The sequence below is a fragment of the Typopeltis vanoorti genome, chromosome 9 (genome assembly GCF_054136105.1).
Source record: "Typopeltis vanoorti isolate ZY-2024b chromosome 9, IOZ_Tvanoo_1.0, whole genome shotgun sequence".
Classification (NCBI taxonomy): domain Eukaryota; kingdom Metazoa; phylum Arthropoda; class Arachnida; order Uropygi; family Thelyphonidae; genus Typopeltis; species Typopeltis vanoorti.
This window is the reverse complement of record NC_143557.1, coordinates 92,541,364-92,563,702: the sequence shown is the minus strand read 5'-3', so window position 1 is coordinate 92,563,702 and position 22,339 is coordinate 92,541,364. Positions and strand designations below refer to the sequence as shown.

Here is a 22,339-nt window from a genome sequence, read left to right as displayed (position 1 = left end):
AGATTTCATTTCATCATTTTATACGAAAGCAAATATCGCCAAAACTAGTTTTTAAGTTTCGGCCTTTTTCATGCAAGAATACGTTAATCGGTGGAGGAAACAGTTAACCGGTAAAAGTGGTTAAACTATATGAAGAACATACACACACACAATTTAGAATACTTGGTAAGCAATTCATTTGAAATTACAAAGTAAGGTTTTCCTAGTTACCTAATGATGCCATGAAGATTCGACAGTTGCACTATACACACTTAATTCTTTTTACGATAATTTTATTTGAATATATTTGAGAAAGTCTAATTCAATATTTTACACCATTCTGCATATTAGTTCTGGGGATAAAGTGAAAAATTGTAGTTCTCTACGGTACTGCACACATTCATGCTATTTAGTACCGTAGTTCTTTACGGTACTAAATAGCATGTGTGTGTAGTCAAGCCTGATGATGTCTTAAATTTTCAAAGCGATGGATTAATACAAATGTTTTTGAACAGTACTGCGTAGGGCTTGCGTGGCACTGTTATTGATGCTCGCAGGGGTTTGATGGCTTAGTAGTTTTTTAGATTCATAACGCATTATGTTTTAAATGAATATAGATTTTTTTCGACTCGATGTTACGTGCGTTTTGAAGAATATAATGCATCTATTATGATTCGTATTTTTCGTATTTTCTGTCTATCAGTACCTATTTCTAATGTCTCCGTCACTGTACTGATTTTATTCAAATTTGGTATTCGAGGTCGGTATTAAAATTGATTGACTGATCTCAATTGTGGTTTGAATCAGATCGTTATTTGCAGCGTGCGTGCGTGTTTACCCTCTACCAAATGGTTGGTGTGGTAACAATACTAGATTAGGAAATAATTATAGAACAAGGTGGTTTTCTGTTGCCTTTTTTTTTTTTTTGTCCAATAGTATTCTATGTTCTGTAGATATGTGTATTCATGGGCGGTTTGCTTGTTTTGAGGGACAAAAAATCCTAGTTTCCGGAAGAAAACCCTCCACCACCTGTATGGGGGAAGGCTAACTCACCTTTAATTGAAACGTCCTGATAAAAAAGGTACTTCGCGTCGTAAACGGGGTTCGAACCCAGGTCTCTCACCAATGATCTCCATCGAAATCAACTGAGCCACCGAGATTCTATATGTTGTAAAATTTGGAGGAAAAAAGATACAAAAATGGTGTATCATAAATGAAAATAAATAAATTGGCTGCAATACATAATCGAACCTATCCCAAAAAAAACAAGTTTTTTTTCGGACAGGTTCGACTGTTATGATAAAGAAGATGTCACACAATACAAAAATGATAATAGGGTAGTTCGCATATTTTTATGACTGTTTCCAATTTTGTTGTAAATCATATTTTTTAAATCAGAACATTTGAATTATTAATAACACAAAACCAACATAATTACTGAAAAACCTATCTTTTATTATCGAATATTTAATCCTATGGAAGTATCAGGACATTTTTGTTTTCCCAAATGCAAGCAAACAGTCAAGTGTTAAAATTTAGAAATGAGAAACAGAAAAAAAAAATGGAACAGCTGTTATAGACTGTAAGTGCCGCTGTAATAATCGATTCTAGAGGAGTTATAGAAGAACGAAGAAAAAATGTGGCAGTCGTTAGTTGCATCTGCCTTTCGACAGACTGATCGCACCATTCTTGCTTCATAAAAGAAATGCAATTAATACAACGGAATTTCTAACTTTTGGAAACAACGTATAATAAAGGAAGAAAAAAATATTTTGAATACGCTTCCTGGACTCATCCTGATTCAGTTTTGACTTCAGATATTTAATTAGCAACCTTATTTTGTGTGTATGTGTGCGTGCGTGAGCAAGCGCTTTGTTCGCACCATTGTTTCGCAATGGTGCTAAATCTTGTATTATGAAATAATTACAATAATCAAGTTGCTTTATTCAGTCTCATATTTCGTGTATCTGTATACGGAATTGTAAGCAACTCCCAAATTAACACAGTTACTTTCAGAAACAGAAGGAAACATTCAAAGCGTGCTTCCTTTACGATACGAGATGATTTAAGGTCGCCTCACAAACTTACGCATACAGAACTTCATGGATTTGCATATTAGAAATCTTTAATTTCAAGGGAGTTTTGTAAATATCATAACAACACAACTGTCAAGGGAACCATTTCACTTACCAGAACGGCGCGTGTTATAAATATGACCCCAAGAAGCTCTTAGTGCGGTAGTATTGATTAGTGAACCCATGCAACTTGTGTCTGTTTGCGCAACTTTCCAAAACTGCAGTGTACCAAAGCAGCACACAGTAACGTACACAAATCCCCTTTCAATTTCTCACATAACTCAACCGAGTGTATAAATGTAAGCATCTTTACGACACGTCAAGGTGACACGTACAACACACACTTTAGGGGGAAACTAAACTACCCATCTGCCAGAAATAAACGTTTGTGATAAAAGTGTTTATCACCCCTGAGATCAAGCGGATGATTGGTTTTTAAAGATGGCTGTCAGTATCGCTTGGTTTGAGAAAGCGATGTGTTAAACATAATAAGAATTGTTCTCTTAGAGAGAGAGAGAGAGAGAGATCGATCACCTATGTTGGCGTATCAGTTTGATTTCTAAACTTTCATTCATAAAATACATAACTTACCGTTTTAAATTAAAAACAATTAAAAATTTTAATACCTTCTCAACTTCATATTATTCCTACAGGGAACTGTAGTTGATTCGAAGACTATATTCTGTTTGTTTGAGTTAAGAGAAAGATCATTAATAGGTGTCCATCCACTATTCGGTTTATATAAATTGGTCATTAAACTGTTCTTTCATGGGCAGTAATTCTGAATTACAGACTGTAATTTCTCAGGTTGTAAGGTTTATGTTTTGCCCTGTTAACCTGTTGAGCACAATAAAATGCTTTTAACCAAAAGGCTCCGTAGATTCGTGATGGTTGCAAATTGAATTACCCTTACAGCTTTTCTGATTTTGGCTGCAGTGTGTAGAATAATTCTACTTCAGCTGAGTTGTTATAATGTACAAAGTACTTTATTTGATGTCACAAGTCATAAAGATTTTGAACGATGTCTGTATTTAATAAAGTCCCATAAGAAAAACAAAATACAGGGGATATTTGAAACTTGGAGAGACAATCTGTTTCTGCTCTCCCCCCTTCAATTTATCAATCATAAGCCAATAATTCGTCTACTTGTTCAAAACGGCATCTGAATTCCTCGATCTCAACTCCCCCCCCCTCTCCCTTCATATTTCTCATGGTAACTTTCCTTTGACTATTTGACTCGCCTACTTTTCATACCAAAATAACCTATTACAAGAATTTTATTACCAAAATGTGAATATTCGATATTGGCTTAATATTATTTTATATTAACTTAGAATTCACTTAAACTTAGAATCTATTTGTTGGTATGTTTTCTCCCAGAAACTCTGTTTTTCTTAGCTATTATTCTAAACAGATAATAGTGATTTATTATTACCATTATTTTATCTGTATGTAATCATGTGAAAACTTAAATATCTAACAAGAATGCTAATCTTATACCATCGCATTATAAGCGTCGATCTAGAACATTTCTGAAATCATTTATTAAATTTAGCTTACTGATAACCCTAAAAGAAAATTTCTGTCAGCAGATTTTATTGATATTACATAACTTATTAATTTTAATTTTTACTTTAATTAATAGTAATTAATTAAAGCGAAATTAATTACGTGATTTAAGGTCGAAGTATGCTTTGTTTGTGTGTTTTGCAGATGAAAAACCAGAGTTTTCCGGGTGAATAATTGATTAATTAATTCTAGCAGTATGTTTCTATAGAAAATGATAATTCATCAAATAAGACTATGTGATATATCGCAAAAATTCATCTGAGAAGATTTTGGAAAAAAAAATGAACATAACTCAGCACTTGGATAGATTGCGAAATCAGTAATCGGAATGACCGATGTTTAAATACAGAAGTTCATGGAGAAATATCCACTCATGATAAGTTAATCATGCTTTTCACAATGATAGGATTGTGTCTCAATAATTCATCGCAGAGAGCTAAAATTCAATTGGCATTTCATGTAGGAGGATATGGTTATTATTATGAACCAGTTTTCTGATGGCTAACATATTTTCCACCATGGTAATTTGGTCCAGAGCTCTGAACAACTTCATCAAAGGCCGTTCCACTTTTCAAATTTTTGAACCAATTAAATGCTTTTTGAAGGTGATACAAACAGTACAGATTAGTCAATCAATAGCATTCTAGTACATTAAGTGGATGAAAGATTGCGAAGAGATTAACTTATGTTTCAGAATAGCGTACGTGTGCTGTCACGTTTGTAGAAAATAAAGATGGAATGGATCACATGAAAAATGCCTGCGATACTAAGGAGAAAATTTTACACCTATTAAATTTATTTAGGTATGTTTGAGGCTATTCAGAGGTGTAAAATAAATCTTTGAGGGAATATTTAAATACTAAGAAGACAATACTCGTAGTGAATAATATATCAAGAAAGAATGTAAGATAAAAATAAAACACTTCTGGTTTTAACCGAAAATAAAAGTGGAGAAAGCAAAATATTTACTTTTCATCAAATATTGCCAACAACTTTAACAAATTAACAACGTTTATTTATCAGATCGTACAAAGAATGGCATATTTAATTCATTGTTTAATATTTTAGAGATGGATATTTGAATCAGTTTTGTTCACGTACGCAGAAAGTTTTGTCAAGTAAAAAAACTAGAGGGCGCGGTATCGAGAACAACACAATTATGGATTGGATTTGAAATCAATGGGAGAGAACAGTCGATATATGGACAGAAGAGAGTGGGTAAAGGAACAGAATTCTGCGTAGTTCTAGTTGCAAAGAGAATAAAGAAGATCATTCTCCAATAGTCTGATAAGAAAGTGAGAAAATTCTTGCCGCCGGAAATTTGTTTTTCATCCACAAAACAGACAAACCGAGTAGAAAACCATATGCAATTATTAACAAATATAATGCAGTGTCCCTGTAGATTTAGTTGCTTCGGCCATAAATCCTGTTTGGTTGCGAGGATCAAATAACAAGCAATGACTTGAGTTCCTCTAAATTTTTTCATGTGATTTGGCCAACAATCAGGAATAGTCGAACTAAAGCAAGCAGACTATATAATCTTGTTTGAATTGCAGAGGCGAAATCCGCATAAGATTGTTTGATTAGTTGTTTAGATTGTACCAAAACAGTAGTTATGATTATAAGGTATTATAACTATCAATTAGCGTCTGTGTGTATACGAGAGCGCGCAAGTTTTCTGTACGTTTTTTTTTTTTTTTTTTTTTGAGATAAAAATCACTAGTTTTCGAGGAATTTCCCTTCATAACTGTCTAACCAACCAATTAATCTTTGGTTGAAAACCTAAAAATGCAGGATTTTCAATGTTAAGACAGAATTTGATACGCATGCTGTTTTTAAAACAAATTTTTCATATAAAAGAAGACCAGAGATTTGTTTTTTCTCCATGGAGACCAACAAACAATTGACGTACGATCAATTATTCGATACAAAAATCATAGAATCGTGTCAGACAATCCGATAACTTCAACACCTCCCTCCCCGATACGGTAGATAAAGGGATGCTATAAAGGCGTGTCCCATCATTATAAACGCTCTCCTGAATACGAATTTCATTACGTCATGAAAATGACCTTTTATCCTTCTGTTGTAGTGTCTAAAAACAGTAAGAGGCAAAAATATATAGTTGTTTTTTTTTTCATGCAGTTCACAAGATTGGGATTCGCCATTTATGCGTAGTATATATTAGGAAAATAGTTTGATAGTTGATCATCTTCGAACGTGTCCATCCTCAGCAATCAGTCGCTGTTTAAAAGAAGCGGGTCATCCTACAGACATCACCGAGAGAGAGAGAGAGAGAGAGAGAAGTAAAGCGAAGCCCTGGTCTTCCCCTTTCTCTGTATTATTGTAATTTTTCTAAATGTCTCAACTCAGTCTAATAATCATGTTTTAGTTTACTTCGAAGTGGAAGCTCTGGAGTTTAGGAAGCGTACTAAATGTCTTTCTTCCTGCTAAATAGCTTGCTTCTGTATATAATAAAATTATTTATTGTCACGCAAGGCAAGGAGAAGTTTGGGCATTCCTGCTCTAAACACATTAGCGTAACATGCACCTAAAAGAATATCTCGTTCAACGTAAGTTACTAATCGTTTTTCTAACAGCATGTTAGCAAAAAAATTACAGCCTTGCACTAAATTTTGTGAATTTTCGAAAGAAAAAAAAATTAAAGTAGATATCTTAATATTTTAAAGATTAAATAAATTTATGAAAATAATTATTTAGGAATATATTTCTGTTTACAAATCTTTGTTTATCTTTGATAAGCGCGATCGTGTTGCCAGAGAAAGATTGGCAGAAAGCTCAACATCGATGCGTTACTATCTTTCCACTGAAGTAGACAGTCGTGGAGAATCGATAAACTAAACGTGGAACTTGTAGTGAGTCCCGTGTGATAATTCTGAGAATGTGCTAGCTCTGTGTGTGATCTACGTTACTGACAGACAGATATAAACAGTTGGAATAGACAGCAGGATGAAATCCTATTTCTCAACAGACACTCGCCAGCGTGCTAAACTGCATTGCTTATTCTGAATGCTGAACCCCTTTTCCAACTTCAATTTAATGCAACGTCCGTGAGTGTAGTTGATTGCAAATCGACTTTAACTCTTCCTAACTCGCTGTATTAACTCTTCTCTATATGTACACGTGTTATATTTTGATTTTGTTGTAATGAAAATTTGAACTCCCCCCCCCCCACTAACCACAAGATACAGGAGACATGAGCGAACATAGTGTAATACTGTTGATAAGTTTTCACTTGGTTATATTATACATTAAAGATACCAAGAAATTATATACTTAGTTTAATCCTTTATCCCAGTGTAAGCAAACAAAGTTTGCGCCTGAAGTATCTTTCGGGACTAAGGCAAGTGATGAGAAGTTATACCACCTTTGCCACGAGTTGCCCCAGTCCTGAAAGATACTTCAGCGCAAACTGTGTTTGCTTACACTTGGATAAAGGATTAAACCAAATATATAACTGACAATTGACATTTATGTCTTTAGGGGTGAAGCAAGATGCTTTTCATATTCCCCGCTATCTGTTGCGGTTACAGTGAGGGTAAATTTTATGAGCAGTCTGCTCGCCCTGAATGGGCATGGAGATTATGCATCGCTATAGGAGGTTAATATAGCTTTTGGTTTTCTATGTTTGAATATGCCCTTTGCCTCGTATGCTGCAGCTTGCTGAACCAAATCGTTGGGGTGTATGGACGTCTTTAGGAAGAACTTAGATACTAAGGATTGTAGGAAAGAGAAAATATAGGGAATATTTGTATCTCTATGAAGTTGATTGTTTCTAACATACCATGGGGCGTTCAGAATCATTCTCAAGCACTTGTTTTGTACTCGTTGTATTTTGATAATGCTAGTATTAGAGGTATAGCTCCAGGCTGGAGAGGCATAAGTGATTATAGGACGAATCATCATCTGGCATAGCTGCAGTTTGATTCTGTTGCTGAGCTTGCTATTTCTGTTAATTAGCGGATAGATCTGAGCAATGGCTTTAGATGCCTGTGAGCACGTAGACTTGATGTGTTGGTTGAAAGATAGCTTTTTGTCGAGAATTACACCCAGGTATTTTCTTTCTGTCTGCCAGGGAATTTTATTATTGAATAGTAACACATCTCCTGCATGAGATATTGGCCTTTTCGAGAAAAGAATGGCTGAGCTTTTTTGGGGGTTGACTTCCAATCTCCATTTGGAGAACCAACCCTCCAGTTTTAGAAGGTTTTCTTGAAGCTTTCTGGTAACGAAGTGGGGTCAGAGAGATCTGGTTAGTATTGCCGTATCGTCCGCATACATGGCCAAGATGGAAGACATCGGATTGTGTGGGATATCCGACATGTGTATAGAAAACAGTAATGGAGCTAGTAGGGATCCCTGCGGCGCTCCAGCAAAGATATGGCGCTGGGATGAGGTAGAACTGTTGATTTTGACTTGTATTGATCTGTTCTGAAGATATGAATGGATTAGATGAACCATTTTTAGTGCAATACCGGCTGAGATAAGTTTGTGTAGGAGTCCGAAATGCCAGATTTTGTCAAATACGTTGGATAGGTCTAGGAAAACCGCTCCTGCGCATTGGCGCCAGTTATAGCTGGTGGTGATGTATTCCACAATTCTGTGGATTTGCTGGGTAGCACTATGGTGTTGCCGAAAACCAAACTGTTCTTTAGGCAGGATGTTTAGGTCATTTACTGAGGTTTGGAGTCGTGAGAGGATGACCTTCTCCTGCAACCTTACCCAGATTGGAGATGAGACTGATTGGACGATAATTTTGCGATAGGTGTGGGTCCTTGCCTGGCTTATGTATAAGGGTTACATCAGCCAGTTTCCAGGTTGAAGGAAAATAGTGACGTCTTAAGATTGCATTAATTATAATGCTCAGGTGCACTACAGCTTTTCGAGGCAACATCTTGATTACCCTATTCGAAATGCCGTCTGGTCCAGGAGCTTTATTGTTCTTTAGTTTTTTAATGATATCATATAATTCAACAGGTGATGTGAATGCAATGTGGTCAGCCCTGGTATCTGGAAGTTTTAATACGTGTCTGACCTGTCTGTGGATTTTCTATAAGTGATTGAAATCTAAGTTGTTATATGAAGGTTTGCACTGCCTCTAGATTCTTTACTATGGCTTCTGCCTTATCTACATCAGTGTGAACTAGGCCCTGGTTAGAGATTATGGGGGGGATCTGTTTTTATTTTTGATGTTTCTCAGTAACCCCCAGATAGAGTGATCAATAGGTGAGATAGAGGAGCTGTCATCTCTTCCTATCCCTGTTCTTCTCTCTGATCAGGTCCATAATATCCTCGGGAAAACGACCAGGCTTGGGAACAGGTTTGTGGAAAGCTGCAACCGTTATAGCGGACTTAATCTGTTTGGTGAGGCTAGGCACTGCGGATTCCACATCTTCTTCTGTGCACATGTAAGGGACAGATCCAATTTGATCACTAAGTGCTTTAGACAATCTGTCCCACGATATGCATGAGTGAGAGGGAGGAGAAAGGTATTCTTGTTCTCCCAGTTGTAGTAGAATTGGGTTGTGATCGATGACAGCTCGTTTAGTGATTTAATGCAGTTACTCAGCCATGACTAGAGCTTTTAGTTCAATAACACCTCACCCACACAGATTCTCTTCATTCAGATGACGGGATTAAGAGTCAAGGACTCAGTCCATCGCCCAGTTCTTTTAAGAACTTATGATATCGAAAGTTCTTCACCAAGACAAGCAATCATCCAAACTCACTGATCAAGCAAGCTTCAGACTACAATGAAGCAGAATTCTACAAATACAAAAGATCCAAGCAATTCTATGTTCAGTTGAACACAGCTAATCTCACTGCCTTTCCAGGGCGAGCTTAAAGCTCAATAACTCTTCACTCAAAGAACTTCCCTCTCAGACAAAGGGGAATATGAAAAGCATTTATGCTTCACCCATCAAACCAGTAACGTTCTGCGTTATGGTATCAAGTTGTCTGTTTTCTGATAAGAACCGAAAAAGTTCTAAACAGCCGTCAGTCCAGTCAAACTTAACAATTAGTATTGTTTGTGGTATTCGTTGTCATAGTGATACAAAACCTATTGTTATATATTTTTAAGCATTTCCCCCTTGCTGTACTAAGTGAGTTTTTGTTATTTGAGATGATTGGTTAATCGTATTATGATGATGCGTAATTAAATCTATCCACGGGTTCTAAGAGTTCCAGATAAAGCATTAACAACTGAAATTAAAAATACAGTCTTTACTTTTAAAGAACCAGAATTACTTCATGTGCTAATCCTAAAATAATGGATGTTATAAGAGAGTTATAAGTTCGATTCTACTCGCTGAGTACAGGAATCTTTTTTCTGAACTTTTCTACAGTTTCCCGAGTTAGTACATCACTGGCATGGGTGAGTAAGATTTTTTCCTCCTTATCGGAGATAGTTTATCGGAGTTGGATAAACCGGAAAACTTACTCCAGAGCCCAGTCATTGTCTTTTTTTTTATGTCATTTCAGGCCTCCAGTAACAAGGCGATGGGGATATCGCATCGTGTGATTAGGACCCGTGTCAGAGTAGGATTCAAACGACATCACAGTGGGATTGGAAATGACAGTTGATTGTATGGAAGCGGATACGCTAATTTCCTAGACTGAGCAATGATTAAAAAATAAGAAGCCTGACCGAATCACACAACACGGTAACTAAGCTCACCTAATTTAGCGTTTCGAATTGGAAAAAAAGTGTGGGGGGAGATTACTACATGGGAGAAACGGCAAACATGATACTGATTTTTATTTTATTTTATTTATTTATTTATTCTCTCTCTCTCTCTCTCTCTCTCTCTCAGTTTTTGTCTCAATTCAGCTCTGACAAGAAAGAAGAAACAGATTGAGAAGATAAATGTTATAAAGCCCAATTGAAAAAAAGTATACCATGTGTATTATTCCCATACATGATTGCTCATAGGTTCGTAACGTATGATGCACAACAAGAAATAAGTGTGACGATAGATGGCGCCAATATCCAACATTGCTATTTTTGACTTCAAGTTTGCATTGTGGTGTTATTGAGCATATTAAATACTGGGAATCAGCCCTTGGTTTCTTTACATTGTATTTGTAAAGCGGACTTCGACTGTGACTTCTTTGCATGTTTATTTTTTCGAAACTGTATTATCACGAATGCATTCATTTTACAAAGTAATTATTCATACGCAAAACATTTTTGCTGTATTATTATCTACAATAGCCGATTGCAATAATATGCTAATATAGTAACTTCCAAACAGCAATCTTATTTGCATCAGTTTATATATCGACCATATTTAATCGATCTCTGTAGATGTATATCCAAGCCGGGACCTAAAAAGAGAACACATGATATTTATTTTATTATATTATTCTCCATTTAGTCTTACTCTTTACATACTTTATTAACATATTTAAATGTTAATAATATTTAAATACTGTCCAGGTTTTAAAGAGGTCTTTTGGTTGATTGATTTTGATAGCGGAAAATAATTATATTTCTATTTCTTCTTTTATTCTGGAAATTTTTCAGTAAAAACGACAACAAACAAAGAAAATCAAATGTGTTGTACGTGTCAAACAATAGGCATATTAGTGATAATCTCCCTTCATTTCACTCATACGAACAGTGAAGAGAATCTAAATAAGTGGTTTACTCATAATTCTCATGTATGTGAAAAGCATCACACTTCTCTGAGCATTATTGATAAAACACCATTTTACTTCTCGTCTTACGTTTAAATACTCCTATAACGCTGTCAATCAATAATCTGTGGTGATGGAGTGCGGGGTGAGGTGGTGGAAGGAGGAGGAAGCTACGCATGTATTGATTAGTAACAGGAGTCTGAAATTGATTACAGTTCCAAAGGTCTCGGTAAAATGTTCTTAAATTCCCGGATGTCATGACACGGAAATGTTTGTCGTGTTTGAGGTATGAAAACAAAAGAAGGGGGGGTTAAAGAAAAAGAGAGAATAAACTGATATTTTTCTAGTCACACTTCTTGAGTAATGTGTTTGTGGTGAAAAAAAAAATGTCTAGACATTTTTAATATTACTCCAGTGAGTAAGTGACATTGTTCGGTGATAAATTGCCAGACATTTATTAACTCAGTCGAGTAGGAGAAGGAATAGAAACTGTTTTCGTTAAGCAATGTTTTATCAAGTCTTTTCAGGTAAAGATTACTTAGCCGATCACCATATTCCGTCAGATTTGGTTTCAAATGCCTGCATGGTACGGTGTATACGTGTAAGCGTAAAACGAGAAGTCTGCAGGAGGGAATGATAGCGTTCACGTTGCTAATTCTTCGTCAAAATTTACGAATAATAAGAATTTTCGCCATTTCGAATACTTCGGATTTGTTGCATAAATATATATTAAAGATTCATTTTATACGGTTAGCGAGTGAGCAATTGGTTATATTTATTATAATTTATTAATTGTACTCTTTATTTGAATTGTTTGAAATTAATTAAATAAAATTTTGTATTATTTTCATTTGTATTATAGATTTTGCGTTATAATTTTTACTGGATTACGTAGATCTCTCTCTATATATAATAAAAAAAAAACTGAACATGCCATCTACTGATTAAAAAAATTGTCAAGCACTTTCTACCGATGTCTTGTACTTCTGTTTATATACGAATATGAATACAAAAATGCAAATTGCCTCGAACAAAAAAAAAAAAATCCAATAGGGAGTCATGCATTGATTTATCTTACCTTATTTGGTTTAGTAAAACAAAATGGCTAGTTAGGAGTTGGTTAGGTGATTGGTTAGCCAATTAGGATGAATTGTTAAGTGACTAATTAGGTGGTTAGGCTAGTTAGGGTGACCAGTTAAGTAAGTTAGGAAGAGGAGGAGCAAAATCCTCCTTCAGTTTAATCCCATAAGAAGTAATGTAATATACGCAGAGACTTAACAAATACATAATTTAAATATGCACTTATATATTTCCAGCAAAAGTTGTTTGCCTTCCTTATCGAAAAGGTTCTATAGTAAAGTGAAGAGAGTGATTTTACTGGAGCTAGTTCGATAATAATGGCGATTAAGATAGATTTAAATTCTGTTCGGAAGTAAAGCTATTTTGATAGCACCAAGTGAGTCGATAATGTTGTTTTTATTATGCTTGTTGTGGTAGTCGATCGAAGAACAGAATGAATGAGAGGAAATCGATATTTTCGCTAAAACTCTGGAACATAAAAAGATTCCGAAAATTTCGGATTAAATGTATGCGTTGATGTCAGTAACACACTAGTTGTTATGGCAACACAGAACACGTCCATGCAGGTTTAGACACGGTCAGTTATAAACCGATAGATAATTGTATAGTACCACTCAACTATGCTGGCCAATAAAACTACACATTTTGTTTCGTAGCGATTTTTTATGTTGTCCAAAACCGCATAGTAACCTATTTGTATTAACTTTTGTTTTAAAATTGCCAAAACAGCAAGTGAAAAACAGGATTTATTGAAAATAGCTTATGGAAATGTTGCTATTAGATATACAGAAGCTTGTCGTGAGCGGTTTCATTGATTCAATGGTCCACGTTCTGAGAGACCATCTGGAATATCAAGAAACGGCAACGCTGTTGGGAAAAAATGTAATTTAGTTTGAAATGATTGACGATTAACTGTGCACGAGATAGTGGATAACTGAATTTCCGTAGGGTACAGCTCAGTTTTAAGAACTCAGTGTGTGATTCAGAACACCAAAAAATCCAGCGAACTGTGCGCTCATTGTATTTGGCTCCATGTCACTTTTTTATTTCCAAATTCAGTCTCTTTTTTTTTTCGAAAGACAAATACAGGCGACGTCGAAGATATTAAAAAGTTTTATAAAGGCATATTTTGGACATCTAAAAACAGATTTTTTTTAAATGTTTTCAGCTGTGGTAGAAACAATATACAAAGTGTGCCAGTAAGAAACATATTTTGAAGGAAACTGAACTCTGAATCCCGTAAATTTCATATTCTTTGTGCAGAATACTTTTGGAACAAAGCTGGTAGGACTAAATTACAGATTGCGATATTGTTGAAAGCATTATCTGAAGTGTGGTGACTTTAACTGTGAACAGAGATAAGGTGACGATTTTTTTACAGATATCACAGTTCCATGCTTCACTGCTTATCTCTACTGGCGTCAGTGTGATACGTAAAGGTCTTGAATGTCCCAAGATTTTCATGATGTCGACTGGTGATCAATATCCCAATAAAAAAAGGGTTAAGGACAGGTCCAAAATGTTGATAAAACATTATTAAGGCAACATTTAGAGGGGAGGGAGTAGTTAAAAAGAATGCTTTTGAAATTGACTCTAGGGAAGTGTCACATATTGAAACAATGTATGCCCATTTGTGGGTGCATTTTCGATGCAACTCTGGCACTGCTTGAGTTTAAAAGACAAACCTGTTCAATCCAAAAAGACTCAAATTTCATCTTTGTGGGAAAATGTGTCAGAAAAAACGTTACACAAAAAGAACAAACGGCTCCTTGCGTGCTCAAGTATTTATCTATAATTAGCTTCTCGGTCCTCGTGTTTACAATGTTTTTAGTGTCACCCATATTTTCCAAAGAGTAGGTTAACCAAACAGTCATGTTGTATGATCATAACATTAAACGATAACAACGCAGTGCATGTTAAACGTCTCATACTGATTACACACAGCAAAAGGAAACAGCACGTGTGATAAATCGATGTTTGTCGTGAAGCCTTTTTACAACAAAATCGAATTGTTTGAGAAGAGCAAAAATCAGGATACAAATGTAGATAAAGTACTTAAAGTCGTGTTCCATTTTAAACTGAAGAATGACATCGCTGTCAAATTTACATAATGTTTTATTCAGGACAAGAAGTTTTCCTGACTGCAGAAATGTCTGAGACCCCATTGTGTACTGAAACTAAATCTTCAGGTATATTACTAGGGAGGTAACGGACAAAAGAGAGAGAATTGTTGTCTCTAGACTTGCCATGTACATTCTACTAGAAGCATTTTTGTAAAAATAGCGATATCGAGTTATATAATATCTAATATCGCGAAAACACTGCGAAATTTTCCATATAAGTGCCTTTGACGCGTACTTGAGAAATTGAACCCAGTTCTTGGAAAGTTATGGCTTTGATTTAGTGTAGGACGTGATCAATATTTATAACAGCGTTCTTTACAACTAAAGATAAATTAGATGTACGAAGCTGGTAGAACTTTTCCGTCGGGAAACTTGGGTTCTCTTACTACAAAACAGAAAACCCGAACAAGTGCAATTCACAAACATAATAAATTGCCTTCATGCCCTTAATGTCTTCATTGTAACTACTACCAAGTCCAAATTCAAGTCCCGAAAGACTTCAGTATATTGTTTCTTTCTCTAGCAAAGTTCTGCATAATCGTGTCTGCGAATGTTAAAAAATTGGTTGTTCTTGAACTACTTTTAGAGAGGTGGGGGAGGGGGGAATTTAGTCGAAGTATCACGTTCCACTGGTATATCAAATTGAATATCCTTAATGTACATATTATAGACCGGTTTCTTTAAATACTAATCGCTTTCTAATTAGTATTTCAATGTGCTCAGGTATAAAATTAAATAAGTAATTGCATTCATAAATGTCAGCCTGATAACTGCTATCAACTGGAGGTTCGAATCCCGCCTTGGGCATGAATGTGTGTTATAGGCGAGAGGCAAATTTCTCAGTCCTACATGGTGATGGCTTCACCATTATTACTGGAGGCCTGAGTGGCTTGAAAAAATTTCATGTTTATTCTCTACAATAGGGTTTCCAGACCAAGTAAAAAATAATAATAATAAAATGCAAATAAAAATAAAATGTGCCAAAAAAAATCCTTCGTTCTCCCTTGATACTAATGTGCTGTAGGTTGACAATTTTTGAAGGCTGATTGACATATAAACAATTACATACTTTTTTATAACTGCGCCTTGTATGCTTCCGTGAGTGGCTTATGTACGAGCATCAGCTGAAGAACTCCATAGTACTGTCATTTCTTTCAAACCTGACTCCGAAGCAAAGATATTTGTAAGCAATTTTTAGATATGAGCCAGGCCACTGGACCTCTTAGTCAAAGAATATGGGATAGAATTGCATCGATTCTTTATCATTAGAGATGTTGATCACTAAGAATAATATATTTGTTCCCTTATTTTTAAACGCTTGAATTTATTTTTGTATGTAGATGTAGTTTTAAATACACGGTTCTGAATCTTATTAGCAAAGGACTGAAAATTTCAAATCGCATTCTAGAGCAGCTGTGTTACCGTATCACTGTCGTATGAGACATTTAACACACATTGAGTTTTAAAAGAAAGAGGATCAATTTCATCTTAAGGGCTTGTGGACGAAGAAAGCACAGCTCATTGCGCCATATCTTTTATAGATTTGCATCTTGACCAATCTTTCCTATTTACGATTGTTATTGCAGCGATGTCAACTCCCAGTGCTTAACAGTTCTTCAGTATATTATTGTGATGCAGAATGGTTCACATGACTGGCGAAATATGAATGGTCCAAATACTATAACTCTTTGATGCATTCAGAGAGAATTGTATTATTCAAAGAAATCCGGTCCGTAATATCCATCTACCAATGATACCTTCATAATCCCGGGGCTTTTGTGTTATGATTGTTTAATGGTCGTGGGACATCTAAAGGTACCGAAGGCCGCATGAATTGTGTATCCGTCACTGAAGAAATGACACGCATGCTCAGTGTCGTCATATGTGCTTCTTTCACTTTGAACATGTTTTGTAAAAACAAACAGTTCTACAAATCATTTAGCACTGCATTTCTAGTGTTGAATAATTTTTAGAATAAAGTATAAATTTTTAGATTTAATGAATCATTACGTAAATTTGAGATAAATCGACTTTAATATTCAAATATCCAAGGCCAAAATGAAGATGAAGGTTAGTTTATTATCTTAGATGTTCCACAAAGAGTAATGCAATATTAAAAAGTGCAAAAGAGAATGAAACTTTTCTTAGATGATGAAAGCTTGCGTTTATTTATTTATTTATTTTTAAGGCACTTTTACCTAAGAAGGAATTACAAATATTACAGCACTTACTTACCATAGATACAGTCCTGCTCTAGAGAAAGATATTAAAAACATAAAAGTTTTAAAGCGACTTAAAAGATGGAATTGAGCGCATAGCTTATTGGTATTAGCATGGGTGTTATCCGTTAGCCTATAAGATGCTCCTTCATTTAATTTTATTCGTTGTGAATTTCTTCTGTAGTTAAAAAATGTTTCAGCTGCTAATCTAAAGGTCTGTTCAACTCGTCAGGGGGCTTAAATGATAACGAAAATATGTAGTCCATCTAACCGAATCATTCATTGCATTGCCTAACAGAAACATGTTCATTGATTTCTTACTATGGAATGCAGTAAGACTTGCGGAAATAATTATTGAATTAAATACTGAGTTACCGTTTTTTTCTAGGAAGGGGTTATATTTCGGGATTTTGCTGTTGAAAATATGATCGATAATTAATATAAAAAGAAAGGAGGATACTTACGCTGCACTAAGAACATTGATAATCAATTTTTTCGAGCATAAGGTAGAAGTTGTGTTTTTTCTGATAAGTGAGATTGTCACTATCTCAATATATATATATAAAACTACGAAACTAAAGCTGAAAAGGAATGATAATATATTTATGCTAAATGCAATTGTAAAAGCAACTCCATTTATGCTCATGACAATAAGAAGCATTTATGACAATGAGAAGTAGATAAAATATGGATTTGTGTGTATGTGTGTTCGTTCTAAATGACACGCGCGCACAAAAGTGATGCAGTTAGCACTCCTTAGACGTCAATTATTCACCCAAGCCCCCTTAACCCTCCTTTACACTTCGCGTTGGTATCAGCGGACACACCTGTGCTTGAACAGATTACGACCCATATTGACTTAACAGTAAACAGCAAATGAATTATGACTGGTGTCGGTGGTAATGGAGGCTCTTGGACCTACAACGAGCTTAGGAAGATATTTTATAATCTGTGTAACTTAGCGCCACCTGGGAGAGTAAAATTTCAAAACGAAATTTAAAATAAAATATTTAAAAAAAGGAAACATTTCTAGTAGATGAGACATATCTAAAAATGCTATCATGTAAACCTTTTGGCCAATTGAATTATTTACTGTCGAGCCCACAGGACTAATACAGTTTTGAACATCTGGAGAAAGGATGAACACCGGAATGCTTTTTTCACTGATCGAACGAAGCACGAAGTTGAATCACCCTGTAGTTTCTGGTAACTTGAATCCTTCCTTCTCGAACGCACATAATGCTACGTTAAGCGTATATTTCCCTAACTTGTTTATGAAATTATGACAGTCGTGTTTATTCATCATTACAGTGGGTGGAATCTTTAATAAATAGAAAAAAAAAATTTTTTTTGGATAACCATTCTCCTACCCCCTCTCTGATTTCAATGATAGTTCAGATGCTTAATTAACCAAGTTTCGTAACGAATGGGTTGAATTTCTAATCTAATCTTCTTCGTTCTACTTTAATTAAGATAATAGAAAAGGAGAATGGTTTAGTACGTGATATCCGTAGTAAGAGCATAGGAGAGAGAGAGAGAGAGAGAGAGAGAAGAGAGAGTTACAAATATTTGAAATGAGAATTAGTGAGTAGTTATATCATCTAGAGGATGTATGACCGAAATTAAACTTCACTGCAAATTAGATATTATTCCTATACCTTCCGAGCATTCTGTTATTTTCAATTCTATCACACTTTTAAAGCAGAATCATTGTGTGAATACAATATCACATTTTGTCCCACTTATTCGGTTCCACTTTGTTGCTGTCGTAAATTTTCTATTTTTTATTTCTTTACTCTTCAGCAAAGTATCATCAATCCAATAGAAACGTTCTCTTAAGGTATTAACTGAATAAAATTGCAGACTGGTGACGCTTCGTTTGCTAAGCATGTTTTATTTAAATGCTTTCAAATAGGATTTCTAGTGTACCCACCATTCTTCGAAAGCTGTTTATTCCGTAGAGGTGTCTAAATAGAAATGAGTCGTGACAGGTTATTTGCATGAATCGAAACGAGGAAGACGAAAACAAATATCCAGCATGCTTCGGGGCAAACAAGAAATCCAGAAGAATGCCATATGAGGGTAATCCATTTTCTAAACCATTTACTTGCCAAAGTGCTTTCCACTTTCTTTCCGGTGTCACGTGGTTAGTCGATAAATTTATCTACAAGAGCATTCACTAGCTAATAGCACCCACACGAGGACAATTTTCATGACTTAGCGTACTGCCGTTGACGAAACGCACCGTTTTCGTGATACTGATTGAAAGTCCTTTGAGTGGCTTGCAAGCATACCTTAATGACGTTTGGCGTTCATTTACAACAGTCACGTGATTTGGAAGATGAAGTGATCTAGCGTAGTATGCTAACTGCGCTGGGATTTGTGTTCTAATTTCTCAGGTTAATGGATGTGCTGAGTATAACATTCTGGCTATGAAGAGTTCCCAGGTGTGTGTGTGTGCGCGCGTTCATCTGTTGTCAGTATTTATTTTATTTTTAATTTAATAATTTAAATCCTTATATAAGGCATACGATTAGACGGCTACTTATTAGAGACTTAACAGCACTGTAGTCTCTAATTATTCTAATTACTGGGAGAATTAAGAGATTTTCAAATAAAACTGACATCAGATCTCATACTATGATGGTAGAACTTTTCACACTAAAATAAAAACACTCAATCTGGTCAGAGCACACTCTCATTGGCAAACATAATGCAGAGATTGGACTAACCACTTTACTGTAACATCAATTTAGACGAAGTCAGGTTACTTAGATCTAACAAGTCATATTAACGTTATGAAAAAAATCAGGCGAGATGAAATAGCTAATTATTTGCAATTAATTAGCTCTAATTTACACGTAGCGCAATTTCGTTTTAAAGAAGTAAAAAATGTACTTGCAGAGATCCTTAGCAGGGCAGCGCAGTCGGTATCGATATCCTGTGGTTGGAAAGACGTGAGTTCGAATCGCGTCTAGGATGCAAACAGTCTTTATAAGGATGGATTTAAAAATAAAAATAAAATAAAAAACAGAACATGGTCTCATGGAGAGGTAGAAAGAAGGAAATTTCCTTCAAAAAACACGGGTTTTTCATCCAACTTTTGATCACATCCGTCAGGAGAACACACGCAATCTACATACAAATATATATAACATAAGATTTACCATCTTATCCTGTTGAAAATTTCAGTTACGGAAGCAAGAATACTTGGCAAGTGTCTAAAGCAGGGGTCGCCAAACTTCTTTGACCGTCGACCCCTTCAGGAGTTTCTTGACTTTTTATCGACCCCCTCTATTGTACTATCACGCAATTATAATAGGACAAGCAAAAAAGACGCTCATGTGAGTTTTTAGATTGTTTATTTTATAGTTACAATGTTTATTGTACGCATGCTATAGTATACATTATTATATTGGCTTAACGTCAAAGGGATACGTTTTTGTTTTTGACGTCCTTCTTAACATTACATATTTGATAGGAGGGATAAATAATATATAAAATATATTTATATAAAACCACCGACATCCCTTTATTGGTAAATACGTCATTTTGGCCTACTTAATTGGCCTCCGTAACTATTTTCATGACCTTGCTCCATCTTACAGGTCCTATTCATGTCGCTGTTCCCACGATTCACTCTTAATTGCGTTGTCATTCAGGATGGAGGTAATCCAAGTTAACCGAATTAAATATTACCCGTACAATGATGTCTTATATTTTTCTATCGACCCCTGAGCACGAATCGACCCAAAACAATGTTATATCGACCCCTTTGGTCGACCTTATATCGACCACTTTGGCGACCACTGGTCTAAAGACTTGTAAACACTATTGCCGAATGAAAAATAGCTACAACAGCTTACTTCTGAAAAGAGAACGTTCCACCAAACATGTTTGAGTCTGTCTTATTATAAGATAAACGAGATGTCACTTGATAAAGTACCACTAATGTCTGAGACATTAGTGGTACTTTAACAGTATCTTCAACAGTATCTGAGAAATTCTACTGAAGGCAACTATAGTATCAGTAGGACTATCTAAATCAAACAGTAAACGCAATTTCTTTGTAAGAATAATACAATGTTAATAATACGCTTCTCAGTACTGCTAACTAATGATTTGACGAATGAATAAAAAAAAGAAGAAAGATAGAAACATTATAAGAGAAAAAAAATAACTTACTATAAAGATCTTGAAAACTTATTCTTCGATATGTGTAAGCAGATGGTGCAATACAGTTTAATGAAAGACTGAGTTATACTTAGGTACCTTTGGGAGACATTCTCCCTCTAAATATCCAGATGTATGGTACTATCTGGTTGTTTTATAACCAAAGAGTATGAATGAATAAAGTCAAAATCACAGCACCTCATTTCCTTCCTTGTTCGATAACTCGGTTTTTTTGTTGTTTTTTTTTTGTATTAATACTCTATCGCAGGGATCGGCAAACCGGCGGCCTGAACGTGCATTTTTGGCGACCCATAATAGGTTGACCATACTTTAATGGCATGTGGCCCGTATGTTGAATTATTTAAATAACACATTTTATAATATGAATGATAAATTAAAAAATAATTTTATACCTAATGGCGCACTTTTGCAGTCGCGTTCACTGGTCCGTCTTTTAATATAATTCAATAACATCAACTATTATTTTCAGAGGACGTATATTTGGTAAAAATAATTTCAAAAATGGGTTCAAGAAAACGTAAAATTGCAGACGAAGGAAGAAGGTTTAATGATGAATGGAACAGCAAGTATTTCTTTATTGAAAATGGGGTAAGCCCCTTTGTCTTATTTATCGTAAAAGTGTTGCTGTTATGAAAGAATATAATATCAGACGTCATTAAATGAACATGAAAGCCAATACAAGGATTTGAACTGTGAACTTAGAAAAAATCAAATTAATAAATTACAAGCTTCTTTGACTGCTCAGCAAAACATATTTAAGAAGCAAAGTATTCATCATGAATACTTTGCTTCGTTCGTTCGTGCTAGTTATGTCGTAGCGGAACTGGTTGCGAAAGAAGGAAGGACTTATACAGATTCAGAATTTACTAAACGATGTTTATTAGCTGTAATTGAACAAATATGCCCAGATTGATATAATAAAAATCGACAACTTCCGTATTTTTTTCACTCACTATTTTCTCTTAATTAAACGCTTGCGGCCTGATTATTAAAAACAAAAGTTGAATGTGGCCCACGAGTCTGTAAAAGTTGTTTACTCCTGCTTTATCGTATTTGAAGATGCAACCGTTGAAGCAATTGATCAGCTTTAATTCGAAATTTTGTCACTCACCGCATATAGAGTTCGTACTCGGTGATGATCACATTTAGTCTTCCTCACAGAAAATCTTTTTTTTTTTCAAAAGATGTAGTCAAAAATAAACACCAGGACAAAGATGGCGCTACAAATGGAGGCCACTTCAGACCTCCAATTGCAGTGCTCATTGAACGCTATCCTTCCTGTCCCATGGCCTGTAGAACAGAGAGTGGAGATGCTATTTCAAAGTGTAGTATAGCTTTTCTTCTTCAGATTTATTATCATGATTTAAACCACTCGCGATTTCGTTTGATTTATTTCGAAATACATATGTTCACTCAATTTTTTGTGCATTCTAAATAT

At 35.2% G+C, this 22,339-nt stretch overlaps 1 protein-coding gene and 1 long non-coding RNA gene across 3 annotated transcripts in view; one reads left to right on the top strand and one right to left on the bottom strand.

The window, feature by feature from the left end:
- Nucleotides 1-22,339, top strand: part of Cbp53E (Calbindin 53E) — a 196,198-nt gene that overhangs the window by 50,913 nt on the left and 122,946 nt on the right. The gene's annotated exons all lie outside the window — the stretch shown is intronic.
- LOC150103253 (uncharacterized) overlaps nt 10,835-22,339 on the bottom strand; it is a 101,488-nt gene continuing 89,983 nt past the window's right edge. For both annotated transcript variants that reach the window (XR_016548770.1, XR_016548771.1), the window contains exon 4: nt 10,835-10,973. This is a non-coding gene — a long non-coding RNA (uncharacterized LOC150103253). The remainder of the gene's footprint in view (nt 10,974-22,339) is intronic.